General features: G+C 42.9%; 1 pseudogene; it reads left to right on the top strand.

Annotated features, from left to right (window-relative positions):
• The first annotated feature begins 2,634 nt into the window (after positions 1-2,634).
• On the top strand, positions 2,635-2,931 carry LOC110288528 (annotated as a pseudogene).
• The last annotated feature ends 11,575 nt before the right edge of the window (positions 2,932-14,506 follow it).

Here is a 14,506-nt window from a genome sequence, read left to right as displayed (position 1 = left end):
TCCACCAGAGAACTCCTAAACCTGATAAACAGCTTCAGTGCAGTAGCTGGATATAAAATTAACTCAAATAAATCAATGGCCTTTCTCTACACAAATGATAAATGGACTGAGAAAGAAATTAGGGAAACAACACCCTTCACAATAGTCACAAATAATATAAAATACCTTGGTGTGACTCTAACTAAGGTAGTGAAAGATCTGTATGATAAGAACTTCAAGTCTCTGAGGAAAGAAATTGAAGATCTCAGAAGGTGGAAGATCTCCCATGCTCATGGATTGGCAGGATTAATATAGTAAAAATGGCTATCTTGCCGAAAGCAATCTACAGATTCAATGCAACCCCCATCAAAATTCCAACTCATTTCTTTACTGAGATAGAAAGGACAATTTGCAAATTCATCTGGAAATATGCAAAACCTAGGATAGCAAAAACTATTCTCAACAATAAAAGAACCTCTGGTGGAATCACCATGCCTGACATTAAGCTGTACTACAGAACAATTGTGATTAAAAACAGCATGGTACTGGTACAGTGACAGACAGGTAGATCAATGGAAAAGAATTGAAGACCCAGAAATGAATCCACACACCTATGGTCTATTGATGTTTGACAAGGAAGCTAAAACCATCCAGTGGAAAAAAGACAGCATTTTCAATAAATGGTGCTGGCTCAACAGGCAGTTATCATGTAGAAGAATGCAAATCGACCATTCTTATCTCCTTGTACAAAGCTCAAGTCTAAGTGAATCAAAGGCCTCCACATAAGACCAGAGAAACTGAAATTAATAGAGGAGAAAGTGGGGAAAAGCCTCGAAGATAAGGGCACAGAGGAAAAATTCCTAAACAGAACAGTAATGGCTTGTGCTGTAAGATCGAGAAACGACAAATGGGACCTCATAAAATTGCAAAGCTTCTGAAAGGCAAACGACACTGTCAATAAGACAAAAATGCCACCAACAGATTGGGAAAGGATTTTTACCAATCCTAAATTTTATACAGGACTAATATCCAATATATACAAAGAGCTCAAGAAACTGGACTCCGGAAATTCAAATAACCCCATTAAAAAATGGGGTACAGAGCTAAACAAAGAATTCTCAACTGAGGATTATCGAATGGCTGAGAAGCACCTGAAAAAATGTTCAACATTTTTAACCATCAGGGAGATGCAAATCAAAACAACCTTGAGATTCCACCTCACACCAGTCAGAATGGCTAAGATCAAAAATTCAGGTGACAGAATATGCTGGCAAGGATGTGGAGAAAGAGGAACACTCCTCCACTATTGGTGGGATTGCAAGCTTGTACAACCACTCTGGAAGTCAGTATGGAAGTTCCTCAGAAACTTGGACATAATACTACCAGAAGATCCAGCAATTTCTCTCCTGGGCATATACCCAGAAGAAGTTCCAACTGGTAATAAGAATGCATGCTCTACTATGTTTGTAGCAGCCTTATTTATAATAGCCAGAAGCTGGAAAGTACCCAGATGTCCCTCAACAGAAGAATGGATACAGAAAATGTGGTACATTTATACCATGGAGTACGACTCAGCTATTAAAAACAATGGATTTATGAAATTCTTGGACAAATGGATGTATCTGGAGGATATCATCCTTAGTGAGGTAACCCAATCACAAAAGAAATCATTAGATGTGCACTCACTGGTAAATGGATATTAGCCCAGAAACATAGAACACCCAAGATACAATTTGCAAAACACAAGAAAATCAAGAAGATGGAAGACCAATGGGTGGATACTTCTTTCCTCCTTAGAATGGGAACAAAATACCCATGAAAGGAGTTACAGAGACAAAGTTTGGAGCTAAGATGAAAGGATGGACTATCCAGAGACAACCCCACCCAGGAGTCCATCCCATAATCAGCCACCAAACCCAGACACTATTGCATATGCCAGAAAGCTTTTGCTGAAGGGGGGACCCTCGTTATAGCTGTCTCATATGAGGCTTTGCCAGTGCCTGGTAAATACAGAAGTGGATGCTCACAGTCATCTATAAGATGGAATACAGGGCCCCCAATGGAGAACTAGAGAAAGAACCCAAGGAGCTGAAGGGGTCTGCAACCCTATAGGTGGAACAACAATATGAACTAACCAGTACCCCCAGAGCTTGTATCTCTAGCTGCATTTGTAGCAGACGATGGCCTAGTCAGCCATCACTGGGAAGAGAGGCCCCTTGCATTGCAAACTTTATATGCCCCAGCACAAGGGAATGCCAGGGCCAAGAAGCAGGAGTGAGTGGGTAGGAGAGCAGGGTGGGGGGAAGGTATAGGGAACTTTCAGTATAGCATTTGTAATGCATATAAAGAAAATATCTAATAAAAGAGATATGAAAAAAAAAACAATACTGAAAGAAAGCACACAGATCCATTCGCAAGGACAAAATTGGAGCATACATGCTGTGGAATGCCACAGTTCCAGGAGGCTAAGTTTCCATGGAACTCTTCGCCTCAGGACTGCATCCAGGCTTTTGGCCTGTCATGCATGTCACTACTGGAGTGGATGTAGCACTCTTTGTCCAAATTTTGTGGATCAAGCTTTAAGATCCATTAGGGCTAAGTATAAAAAAGGCTTTTATTGCTTCTTTTCTTGGCCACCATTGGAGAGCAGCAGCCATGGCCCTGTTCTACCCCATGGCCATGGGCCTCAACAAGGGCCACAAGGTGACAAAAACCATCAGCAAACTGAGACACAGCCAGTGCTGCGGGCATCTCACCAAGCACACCAAGTTCCTGTAGGACATGATCCAGGAGGTATGCTGCTTCGCACCCTATGAGTGGTGAGCCATGGAGATGCTCAAAGTGTCCAAAGACAAGCACGCACTCAAGTTCATCAACAAGAGGGTGGGCATGCAGGAGGAGATGAACAACGTGCTGGCAGCCATGAGGAAGGCAGCGGCCAAGAGGGATTGATAAATCCTCCCCCAATAAAAGTTCGTTCCTACCAAAAAAAAATTTTAAAGGCTTTTATTTTACATTATATGGATGCTATTCTTATATCAGGCAAAAAACAAAGGATTTAACTGAATTAATTTTGAAAAATATGATTGAGGCATTGACCCAGCATGGACTAACTATTGCCCCTGATAAAATTCAACATAACAGGCCAATAAATTATTTGGAAAAAATTCATAATGAATATATCATATCTCAAAAATTACAACTTAGGATTGATAAATTAAAAACACTTAATGATTTTCAAAAATTATTGGGAAATATTAATTGGATTAGACCTTATTTAAAAATTACCACAGGACAGTTGCATTATTTATTTGAAATTCTTAAAGAAGATCCTGATCCCAAGTCTAAGAGACAGCTTACAAAAGAAGTCTTAAAGCACCTAGAATTGATAGAACAAAAGATGCAAGACGCAAAGTTAAAACAAGTTATTTAAAACCATGGCCTCTTTATTATACTTAAAACATCATACACACCTACTGCATGTTTATGGTAAGAAGGACTACTAGAATGGATTTATTTCCCTCATACTCAAGTAAAAATGGTATCTTCTTATCCTTTTATGTGTAGTCAATTAATTATTAAAAGGAGGATAAGATCCAGGGAATTATTTGACAAAGAAATGCATAAAATTGTTATTCCCTATAATAAGGAGCAATTGAAGTATTTACTTCAAACTGCAGATGATTGGGGAATAGCATTAGCTCAGTATGTGGGACAATTAAATATCATGTACCTCAATGCCCTATATTAAAGTTTGTAGAAGAAACAGAAATAATTTTTCCTTCTAAAATAGCACTGGAACCCATTTCTGATGCCCTCTTGGTATTTACAGATAGGTCATCTAATGGAACCTCAGCTGTTTATATAAAAGATAGACCTGTAATTATTAAAAAGGCAAAAGAAACTTCTGCACAGCAGACAGAAATTATTGCAGTTACTACTGCCCTGAAACACATACCTGAAGAGTTTAACCTTTATACAGATTCAAAATATGTAGTTCATTTATTTCCTGATATAGAGACAGCTCTTATATCTGGGAGTTCCAAAATTATAACACTCTTGCTTCAGTTGCAAAATATAATTCAATCAAGAAAAAGAAAAAATTTATAGGACATATCAGAGAATATACTGGCCTGCCAGGTCCATTGGCTTCAGGAAATGCTATGGCAGATTAATTAACAAAGGACCACATGATTGCTAGTATGGTTGAACACGCATTGGAAAGTCATGCCTTGCATCATCAGAATGCATTGGCCTTGAGAAGGATGTTCAATTTGACACAAGAGCAGGCTAGACAAATTGTGAATTATTGTAAACATTGTCCTGATGTATATCATTCATTGAAAATGGGAGTTAATCCAAGGAGCCTTAAACCTCAAGTTTTGTGGCAAACGGACATAACTCATATCCCAGAATTTGGAAAGTTGGCCTATGTACATGTTACTGTAGATACCTATTCTCATGTGGTTATGGATCCTGCTAGAACTGGAGAAGCTGTGAAAGATGTCATACAACATCTTATATGCTTCTCCTCCTTAGGTGTGCCAAAAAGAATTAAAACTGGCAATGCTCCAGCTTATACTTCTCAAGCTTTTGCAATATTTTGTATTCAATGGGGCATAGAACATACAACAGTAATTCCATATAACCCCCAAGGTCAGGCTATCATAGAAGACTCATCAAAATCTTAAAGTACAACTTCAGAGCTTAAAATCTAGCCGTCATTACTACTCACCTCATCAATTATTAAGCCATGCTTTATTTACCATTAATCACCTTAATACAGATGATAAAGGCTTTACCCCTATGCAAAAAACATTGGGGCCCCCTACAGCAGACTGTTACTCCTTTAGTGGTGTGGAAGAATCTTTTAACAGGCACCTGGAAAGGGCCAGATGTGTTAATCACCTCAGGAAGAGGATATGCATGTGTTTTTCCACAGATGGCAGAGACCCCAGTCTGGATCCCAGACACTTATTCGACCCTTCCACCAGAAAACCTCTATCAAGAACCCAGAAGAGAAAGAAGCAAAAGAAGTAATGAAGAAAATTAAGAAGCTTGATCTCTCTTCTTCACAGGAGGCTTCAGCTCCTCCTGAACTATCATCTACCACAGGATAGATCCACCCACTTGGGGACAACTGGAGAGAAACTCACCCAGAGAGTACAACAAATAATCTCTGATACCAGGAAACCACCTTCAGCAGAAAATATGTTTCTTGTTATGCTTGCTGTGGTTGCTATGCAGGTATACTGTGCCTCTGCAACCTCGTCTTGGGCCTATGTTCCCCATCCTCCACTTCTTCGTCCCATGGACTGGGGAGATAATGTGCATATCAGAGTCATGACTAACAATACTGAGCTGCTAGGGGAAGATGCTGATTCCCCCCCCCCATTTGACTTCCTCTGTAATTAAATATGAGGGAATGTCAGACTCTGCCCCAATCTATGTTACTTTAAAGGGAATACCTCTCCCATGGGTTGTCTTCCCACTAGTTATAGAGCTTTTCTTTCTGGTGCTCCAGATAGATCCTGATGCCCCCCCCGAATTGTAAAAGATTAATGCTTTCAATAATGATTTTGAGTGAATATAATTATAATGAAACATTTATAAGGCCAAAAGGAACTATGCCTCTGAAAGAATGTCCACAAGAATATCGGGACAATGATAAATTGTGGGTATCCTTGCTTTCAGGTGATAGTCCAAGATGGCTTAAATGTGGGTTTAGTTTTTGGGCTTCAGTACATGATCCTTGGAAAACTCAAGAACGAAATTATGATTATTCCATAGTCTCAACATTTTATAATAATAGGAAACAATTAACTAATGGTTACACTCTTTCATGCATATAGGTCTGATACATTTACAAATGAGTCTATTAATAGATGGTTCACTGCAGGATGGATGAAATCTATGTCAGGCATTCTCTTTCACATAATATTTCTAATGTTTTTTTTCGGGTTATTTAGACTTTTTGCTGCAACTAACATGGTTCTTTAAAAAAAAAAAAAGCCTAAGCTATCTAAGAGCACTCCTTTGGTAATTAGATCTTGCCTAAACTATCCTTATGGTATACTCACTAGACAGTTCTCAGATTTAAAAATTATTAAAGTAAAACGACCTTATCAGGTCAGCTATTCCAAATGTATTGTAATTAACTGTGTTGATCCTATTTTAATTAAGAATTATTCGATTATTTTGATATTACAAAGACCTTCTTATGTTATGCTTCCTGTAGATTTAAAAGAGGATGTTTGGTTTGATGATGTAGCCTTACAAACACTTAAGAGAGTTAATGAGCTAATTAGACCAAAGTGTTTTGTTGCAACTTTAATTTTAGGCATTAGTGCTCTAATGGCCATTCTTACTTCACTTACAGTCTCAACAATCGCCTTAGTCTCAAATATGAAGACAGCACATTTTGTTGATGACTTAAATAAAAATGTCTCTTTAACACTTGCAAGGCAACGAATTTTAGATAAAAAATTAGAATGGAGGATGTAGTTTTGTTATTAGGACAAGAAGTGGAAAATATTAAAGTTCAGCTTTCTACCAAGTGCCATGCCAGCTTTTGGTACATATGTGTAACACCATTACCTTATAATAAAAGTCATAATTGGAATTTTACTAAAAATCAGTTGTTGGGAATTTGGAAAGACAATGATATCATTCATAATATGGCTCAATTACAAGCACAAATCTCTGCTATGAGCAAAGCCCATGTTGAATCTACTGATATAGAAGATTTGGCTCAGCTTTGGTTTAGTCATTAAACCCTGTTAGTTGGCTACATTGGGTCATTGTTGTCGCCATGGCTCAGGAATAATAATTCTTCTTATTTTTACAATCATCTTCCGACTAGTCTTTCCCTTCATTCCTACAGCCAAAAGAGATATTTGTGAGCTTCAATTAAAAAATAAAATCGGGAGAGATGCCACACCACCTCCAGTAGGATCTGTGTGACAAGTTCCACAGACTGAGGCAATCAACCTCAAAAGGGGGAGGCCTCCTGGAACCGGTTCTGGAACTCTTCGCCTGAGAAAGAACATTGAGCCATAGTTCTCATGGTAATCTATCTGTTCTGTTTTCTCTTATTCCTTTTCTTATTTACATGTTCCTGGTAGCCTCAGCCAAGATCTTAAGTGAGAATAGTGGGTAAGAAACCATCCCTAAAGATGGGGCCACTAACATGACCTTATCCCTAGGGAAACCAATGCTTTACTTTCTAAATTATTTACAAAACTATTATGATAAAAAAAGTACCCAAGAAGCTAAAGGGATCTGCAACCCTATAGGTGGAACAACATTATGAACTAACCAGTACCCTGGAGCTCTTGACTATAGCTGCATATGTATCAAAAGGTGGCCTAGTCGGCCATCACTGGGAAGAGAGGCCCATTGGACACACAAACTTTATATGCCCCAGTACAGGGGAACGCCAGGGCCAAAAAATGGGAATGGGTGGGTAGGGACGTGGGGGGGTAGTATGGGGGACTTTTGGGAGAGCATTGGAAATGTAATTGAGAAAAATACATAATAAAAAAATATTTAAAAAAAATTCCCAACAATAAAATTTCATATGGCAACATGTGTGCCATAGAGGATTTTGGTAAAGAAAACCTTAATTAGAAAGAATTAAAATAGTTTAAATTTATACATTGAAGATTATTAAAAAAAATCAGGCACTAGATGTAAATAATAATTGACCATGGGGCAGGTAAGTGAGTTCAGTGGTTCAGAGCACTAACCGTTAAAGATTTATTAACCTGCTCCTGGAAATATGCCACTAGCCTTGGACAACAGCCTCCACTGAATACATTCTTTTAGAATTATTATATTTTGATGATTTATAATGATGTTACCTGTTCTGTTTGTGATTCACTGAATACATAGTTTTAGAGTTGTAGTGCTTGGATGATTTTTGTTGGTATTTATGATTGTTTCACTGGGATATAGTTTCTAAGAGATGTAATGTTTGGGTTTTTTAATGTATAAAATGCTCTGCTTGAGAGCTGCAAAATACACTCAGATTCAAACAGCCCCCGTATTTGTTTCTGTTTGTCACCATCGAATCCTTACCCACCTAGATTCATGGACCTTCATTCCAGGGACCCCCAAAACCAACTGGGGTGGTCCATGGCATAGTTGAAAGCATGACTGTGTCTGAGCAGGCATGGTGCAGGCAGATCTGAGTGTTGTAAATCTTCATCTGAAGACTGTTATCAGAATACTGGCTTTCAGTTAGCTATGATAAGGGTCTTAATTCCCATAACCACAGCGACACACCTCCTCCAACTGGGCCATACCTTCTAATAGTGCCACTCCCTGGGTCAATCATATTCAAACAATCACATTCCACTCCCTGTCCCCCATAGGCTTGTTCAAATATATGAGTCTATGGGGTCCATACCTAAACATGGCATAGACTTTCCCCTTCCCAATCCCACATTGGCTGGCTCCCGCTGTGGCTGCTGCTCATTCATCCAGTTTGCCATCTCAAAAGTGGGTCTGGCCCTGACTGCTGCCAGGGACTCTGTCTACTGTCCCTCTTTTGCATTTGCTCCTGGTTCCCCCCAGGAAAAATGTGTCTGTTCTACCCCTTGTGTCCTGACAGGGGCTCTGTTTGTGAGACTTGCTTGTCCAAAGCTGCCACTGGGCTCTGCCTGTTTTTCCACTGTTGTAGTTGCTTTTAGATATCCCACTACAGCCACAAGAAAAACAGCTTTTGCCTTGTCTGAGAAGCCACTCTCCCGCACAAGAAAAGGAGTTCCTGTCTTCCCACCCCCCCAACCCCTGTCTCTCTCTGCCTGGGACTTATAAAGTGAGTGCAAGCAGTGTCATGTGCTAGGAGAATAGTGTGCTCCTTGCTGGGTTATGGAATACCCTACTTCAGGTACTTCCTTTTCCCTGACCACCTTGGACTCCAACAGTCAGAAGAACTGGGCTGTGGCTTCCAGCTGTTAGTAGGATGTTCCACCCAGTGCCCAGTCAAAGTAAATACACCATTGCCTGCTTCTGCAGCTGCCTCCTCAGCAACTGCCAGGCAGAGGAGCCTACCCACAGACTGGCTGACCTGCAACATCTCCTAAGACTGGACAACCACCTTCCATACCCATCCTTCTAGGTTCCCTAGAGACACGCCGCCCCAAAGCCAGCATGAAGCAGCCAGATATCACGATGACCTTATTCTTGCTCTACCATCACATTTTTCTAATTCATTCTTTTTAAATTAAACCAAAACAGAGAAATGAAAGCAGTCTGTTTAAACTTCAACCGAAAGTTACCTGGCAACAACAAGGTATGCTTGACCCCACAGTTACCTGGCAATAGCCAGGCAGGCCTGACCCACTATAACAGGATCTGCTTGCCCCCCCCCACTTTGTTCCTGCTCTGTTCCCTTGTCCCTTCTCCCTAATTCCCCCTCCCAACTACTTGCTCATAGCTGGACTCTCTCTCTCTCTCTCTCTCTCTCTCTCTCTCTCTCTCTCTCTCTCTCTCTCTCTCTGCCTCTAAACCTCTTAACTACCAACTACCCTCCATATGCCCTGAATAAACTCTCTTATATACTATACTGTCATGTGGATGGTCCCTCAGGGGGAACGGATGCCTTGGCTTGGGCCCACTAAGACATTGCCATCCCCCATTCTTCACCATACCCCACAGAACATATTCTCTCTCTTTTTATAAACACATGAGACAGGACAGGTTGGGGGATGATTGTAGTTGCCTAGCAAGAGGTAAATCGTTTGTATACAGACAGGGGTGAGGCTCCCCAGGCCATAGTCAACAAGGTAACAAGCACAACCTCTATCACACCCTGGATGCTGTCATGTAAACTCAGCCCTAGGAGCTTCACACATCTCATAAATGCAGGGATATGTGATAATTGACAGATATACACACACCATCACCTGTATTTGTAGGTACTGACTGTTACAACCATGACTGTCATATTTTACCTTGCTTTTTGTTCTAGATGGGGTTCCTAGTGTACAATTCTTGCTCTTGTTTCTATTCCCATATTTACCCAGGGGAAGTTGGTAGTGTAGAGTTGAGAATTGGGTTGTCTAAATTTCAGTCCTCCTTAACTGGGCAGGTCATGCCACTAGCTAGCTGGCAACACTGACTAGAATTTGGCAGGTCCCAGGCCTACCTTAGTGATAAGGGAGCCCTGCACTTCAACATCACTAAAAGTCTTATGTGCCAAAGGTATTGTGATAATGTCTGCATAACGCTGAACCTCATACATGACAGCATTGGAGTAGGGCATGTGGTACTGGTCTACCATCTCTGGTCACTACACATGCCCTATGACCTTGTTGATTTCCTGTTGTACTCTGCCCAGAAAGACAGCATGACTTTGGTTAAGGTGCCCCAGCAGGTTCCCTTTCTTTCCACTACCTTTCTGTTAAAGGCTGGGTCCACAGGAGAAAGATGGCCATCATCCTTACAGGAGTCTGGGTTAAACCATTGGTGGGAGCCACAAATGACCCAAGTAATCTTAAGGAGTGTGCCTCTATCCTCCTCCACCTTTCATTCCAGCCCCAGTCAGGCTCACTCTGCACATCCGGATGCAGGATTGTGAGCAGAAGGCCCCAGGTCAGAGTGATTGACGTGGTCACAATCCCAGCATCAAACTGGTCAAGGACAACCAGACAGATTTGCACCTTTGAAGCTACTCTCAGGGCTCCCCTTTGCCTAGGACACAACAGGACAGCAGACTCAGTGTAGAGACTGGAGTGCCCCATAATACCCTTCTGATGAGTCCAGGTAGTTATACTTCATTGTCGCTAGGTTATTCACAGCACAATGGACACCAGGTTCCATAGTCTTACCTTCTCCATCTCAGCCAGAAAGGCCATCAGTCAGATTACAAAGTGGGTGGTCAGTGTCCCAGGTCCTCTTGTGCTCAGTCACCAGCTTATCCATCATGGTGAGAAATGTCATTGTCCCAGGAAGACTTGTCAGGCAACCCTGGGAGGTGCAGGAGAATTGCAAATGTGTTCCATTGGGAACAAAAAAGAGGGGGCCTGGAGGAAGAGGGAGAAGAGGGGGAAGGGAAAAGAGGCCCAACATTGCCAGAGTTCCCTATTCTCTGATCAGTCAGGTGTGGGAGGGCTGCTGGGCACTTTCCACTCAGCTCTGGGTGGGCATCCAAGCCTCTGACCCACTTGATGGGGGGTGGACAAGGGGCAGCCCCTGACCTGGGGGGCCCCAGGGCCACACCCTGTAGTCTCGGGGTAATGGGAGAGAGGGATAAGGGAAGAGGTTCCCAACACTCACCTCCAGTAGTGGTCGAACTGAAGGCTGTCTCCACCCCTATATCAGTAAGGCAGTACCCCATAAATAGAGAAGCCAAAGAAGAAATTAGACCACACATCCAAAGACTGTTACAGCAGGGCATTCTGGTTCCCTGCCAGTCCCCATGGAATACCCCCCTTCTGCCTGTCCGCAAGCCAGGAACCAATGACTATAGGCGAGTGCAGTACCTAAGAGAGGTCAATAAGCGGGTGCAGGACATCCACCCAACGGTGCCAAACCCTTATAACTTGCCGGGTTCCCTTCCACCAGAACGCCGTTGGTACACTGTGCTAGATTTGAAAGATGTGTTCTTTTGCCTTCAGCTACATCCTACCAGTCAGCTCTTGTTTGCTTTTGAATGGCGTGACCCTGAAGGGGGACACTCGGGCCAGCTGACTTGGACCCAACTACCACAGGGATTCAAGAATTCCCCCACTCTTTTTGATGAAGCGCTCCACCGCGATCTTGTGCCCTTCAGGGCACAGAACCCTCAGATTTCTCTCTTACAGTATGTAGATGACTTACAGCTTGTAGCCTCAACCCAGGAACTGTGCCTTGACGAGACCAAGAAACTCCTGAGTGAACTGGGTAAGTTGGGGTACCAGGTATCCACTAAGAAAGCTCAGCTATGCTGCACTGAGGTGACCTACCTAGGATACACCCTCCGAAAAGGAAAGCGATGGCTCACCGAAGCTCAAAAGAAGACTGTGATGCAGATCCCAACCCCACCACTCCGCAACAAGTACGTGAGTTCTTGGGGACGGCAGGATTTTGCAGACTTTAGATACTCGGGTTTTGTGTTTTTTTGCCTTTATAAGCCTGCTGAAAAATAGGGTCATCGTCAGACTCCTCTACCCCTGCGTAATGTATGGGTCTTGACCTCAGCATGCTGGTTTGTGTGCCATTAAAACCTGTGTTTGCAGCAAGCTTGACTGTTGTGGCTTTCTGGGCTCGCAATCCCTGAGACTTGAGTGAGGGTCTCCCTTCGGGGGTTCAACACTGTCTCAGGTGGATGGCCAAGCCATCCTCTGCTACCAGTTGTTAGGAACAAAAAAAAGGGGGGCCCGGGAGAGGAGGGGGAAGGGAAAAGAGGCCCAACGTCGCCAGAGTTCCCTATTCTCTGGTCAGTTAGGTGTGGGAGGGCTGCCGGATGCTATCCACTCAGCCCCAGGTGGGCATCCAAGTCTCTGACCCACTTGATGGGGGGTAGACAAGGGGCAGCCCCCTACATGGGGTCCACAGGGCCACACCCTATAGCCCCGGGGTAATGGGAGAGAGGGATAAGGGAAGAGGTTCCCAACACTAACCAGCGTGCGCAGCGGATCTTGATGGAGCAGAGACTCTCTATGGTTTAAGAGCTTTATTATAGAACTGCAGGGAGAAAGAGAGAAGGTAGAAAGAGAGAGAGACATAGAAAGAGAGACAAAGAGAGACAGAGAGAGAAAAAAACAGAGGAAGAGAGAGAGTGAAAGAAAGTTTATTCAAGGTCCATGTCTCATGCAGCTTGCTAGTTAGGAGGGCTTTTTTTGCTTAGAGCAAAGAACAAAGGCGGTAAAGTCATCCCAGGACCCAACTAGCCTTTGAGATAAGAAAGGCATGCAAGGACAATCTCCAGGACAAGCTCAAGATGAGTAAGGGACCACTTGCTGACATGGTTTGGGTTTTAGCCAGATGTCCTGCCGACCAAGATAGACAACCTCCCTTTAAAGTTACTCTCTGATGTTTAAATTGCCCATTTGTGTGTAACTGCACCAATTATTCCCCTACCCCCACTCCTTTCCTATACAAACCCCTAACTTTTGAGCCTCGAGGCCGACATCCATTATCTCCTGTGTGGGATGCATGTCAGTCCAGAGCTCCCTCATTAAACTGCCTCATGTGATTACAGCAATAGATTCTCATGTTTCTTTGGGTGCTCTCTCACTCCTGAGACTAGAGTGGGGGTCCCCAAAAGGGGGTCTTACAAGAGAAAGAGAGAGGAGAGGAGAGAAGACAAAGAAAGGAAAGAGAAGAGAGGAGTGAGAGAACAAAGGATTGAGAGGGCAAGCAGGGGCTGAACTGCCCTTTTTATGGTCTTTACTGTTACTAGGTAACTGGGGAGGAGTTTAGCCTGAAGGTCAGAAGCTTGGGCCATTGTCTACATGACTACTGACCATGCTTCTCTTGTGGAGGCTGTGGGGGGTGGTAGCCCAATGCCCCACAGTGTTTACAATCTGAAACAGCCATAAAACATGCTAGGCCTTCCTGCTTCCTATAACAAGTTGAGTAAATAATATTTCTAGTAATAAAATTCATTATTACTCCAATGTGTGTTTGTATATACATGATGTGAGGATAGCTATGGCCACCACAATGATTTTGAGGTCTGGGATAAGCATACACTGTCAGTTCTCACCTTACTACATGGGTTGATAAATGAAACTCAAGCACCATGCTTGCCAGGCAAGTTCCTTTACCCTCTGACCATCTCTCTGGCTCATGGTGTGCATCTGTGTGTATATTTCTGAAGGTGTGTATTGTGCATGCATGTGTGTATGTGTATCTGTGTGTGTGTGTGTGTGTGTGTGTGTGTGTGTGTGTCTGGGTGACTGGATGTCTTGCTTGTCAGTGTTGTTCTCATATATCTAAAGAAAAGCTAAATCCCCAGCATGAGGATACCTCTTACTGTGGCATCTTATATTTTAATTTCAGCAAAGGAATCACAGTAGATGTGACATCCCAGCTGTGACCTTGAAAGAACCAGAACACTGTCCCTGGGCCCCTTAGCATTTCATCACACATGAAAAAACTCTGGTTCTTTAACATGAGTAATGAGGCCAGATAGGACACAGCAAAAAGAGATTCAGGCATCCATAGCCCTTCTCTCCACTCAGTGCTGTGACTGACATGGTGCACTAGACTTTGCACTGTGTTAAAACCTTGTCTTTGACAGAATCATAAGGGACTTGAGACTTGGCTGCTGCTCAGTCAAACTAGCCTGAACCTGGTTGTCACATCCAGTTTCACCCCCTAGACTTTGATCCTCAAATTCTTTGCTCTAGAAGGTTCCAGTGGGTGTCACCAAAATTTGATAAGCCTGTCTCCTGTTGGGACCCAGATCCCTGTCTGACCTGTTGCGAGCTGGCCTGCGGCTCACATGGACTGAGTACACCTGAGTGGCAGGCTGGGGCTGAAAGAGAGGGGAACTAGGCGGTTGAAAGAAAAATGGAGCTAAGTCAAGATTCCT

Source organism: Mus caroli, unplaced genomic scaffold (genome assembly GCF_900094665.2).
Source record: "Mus caroli unplaced genomic scaffold, CAROLI_EIJ_v1.1 scaffold_9322_1, whole genome shotgun sequence".
In the NCBI taxonomy this organism is placed as follows: Eukaryota; Metazoa; Chordata; class Mammalia; order Rodentia; family Muridae; genus Mus; species Mus caroli.
Note: the sequence above shows the minus strand (reverse complement) of the source record. Positions and strands in the feature narration are given on the sequence as shown.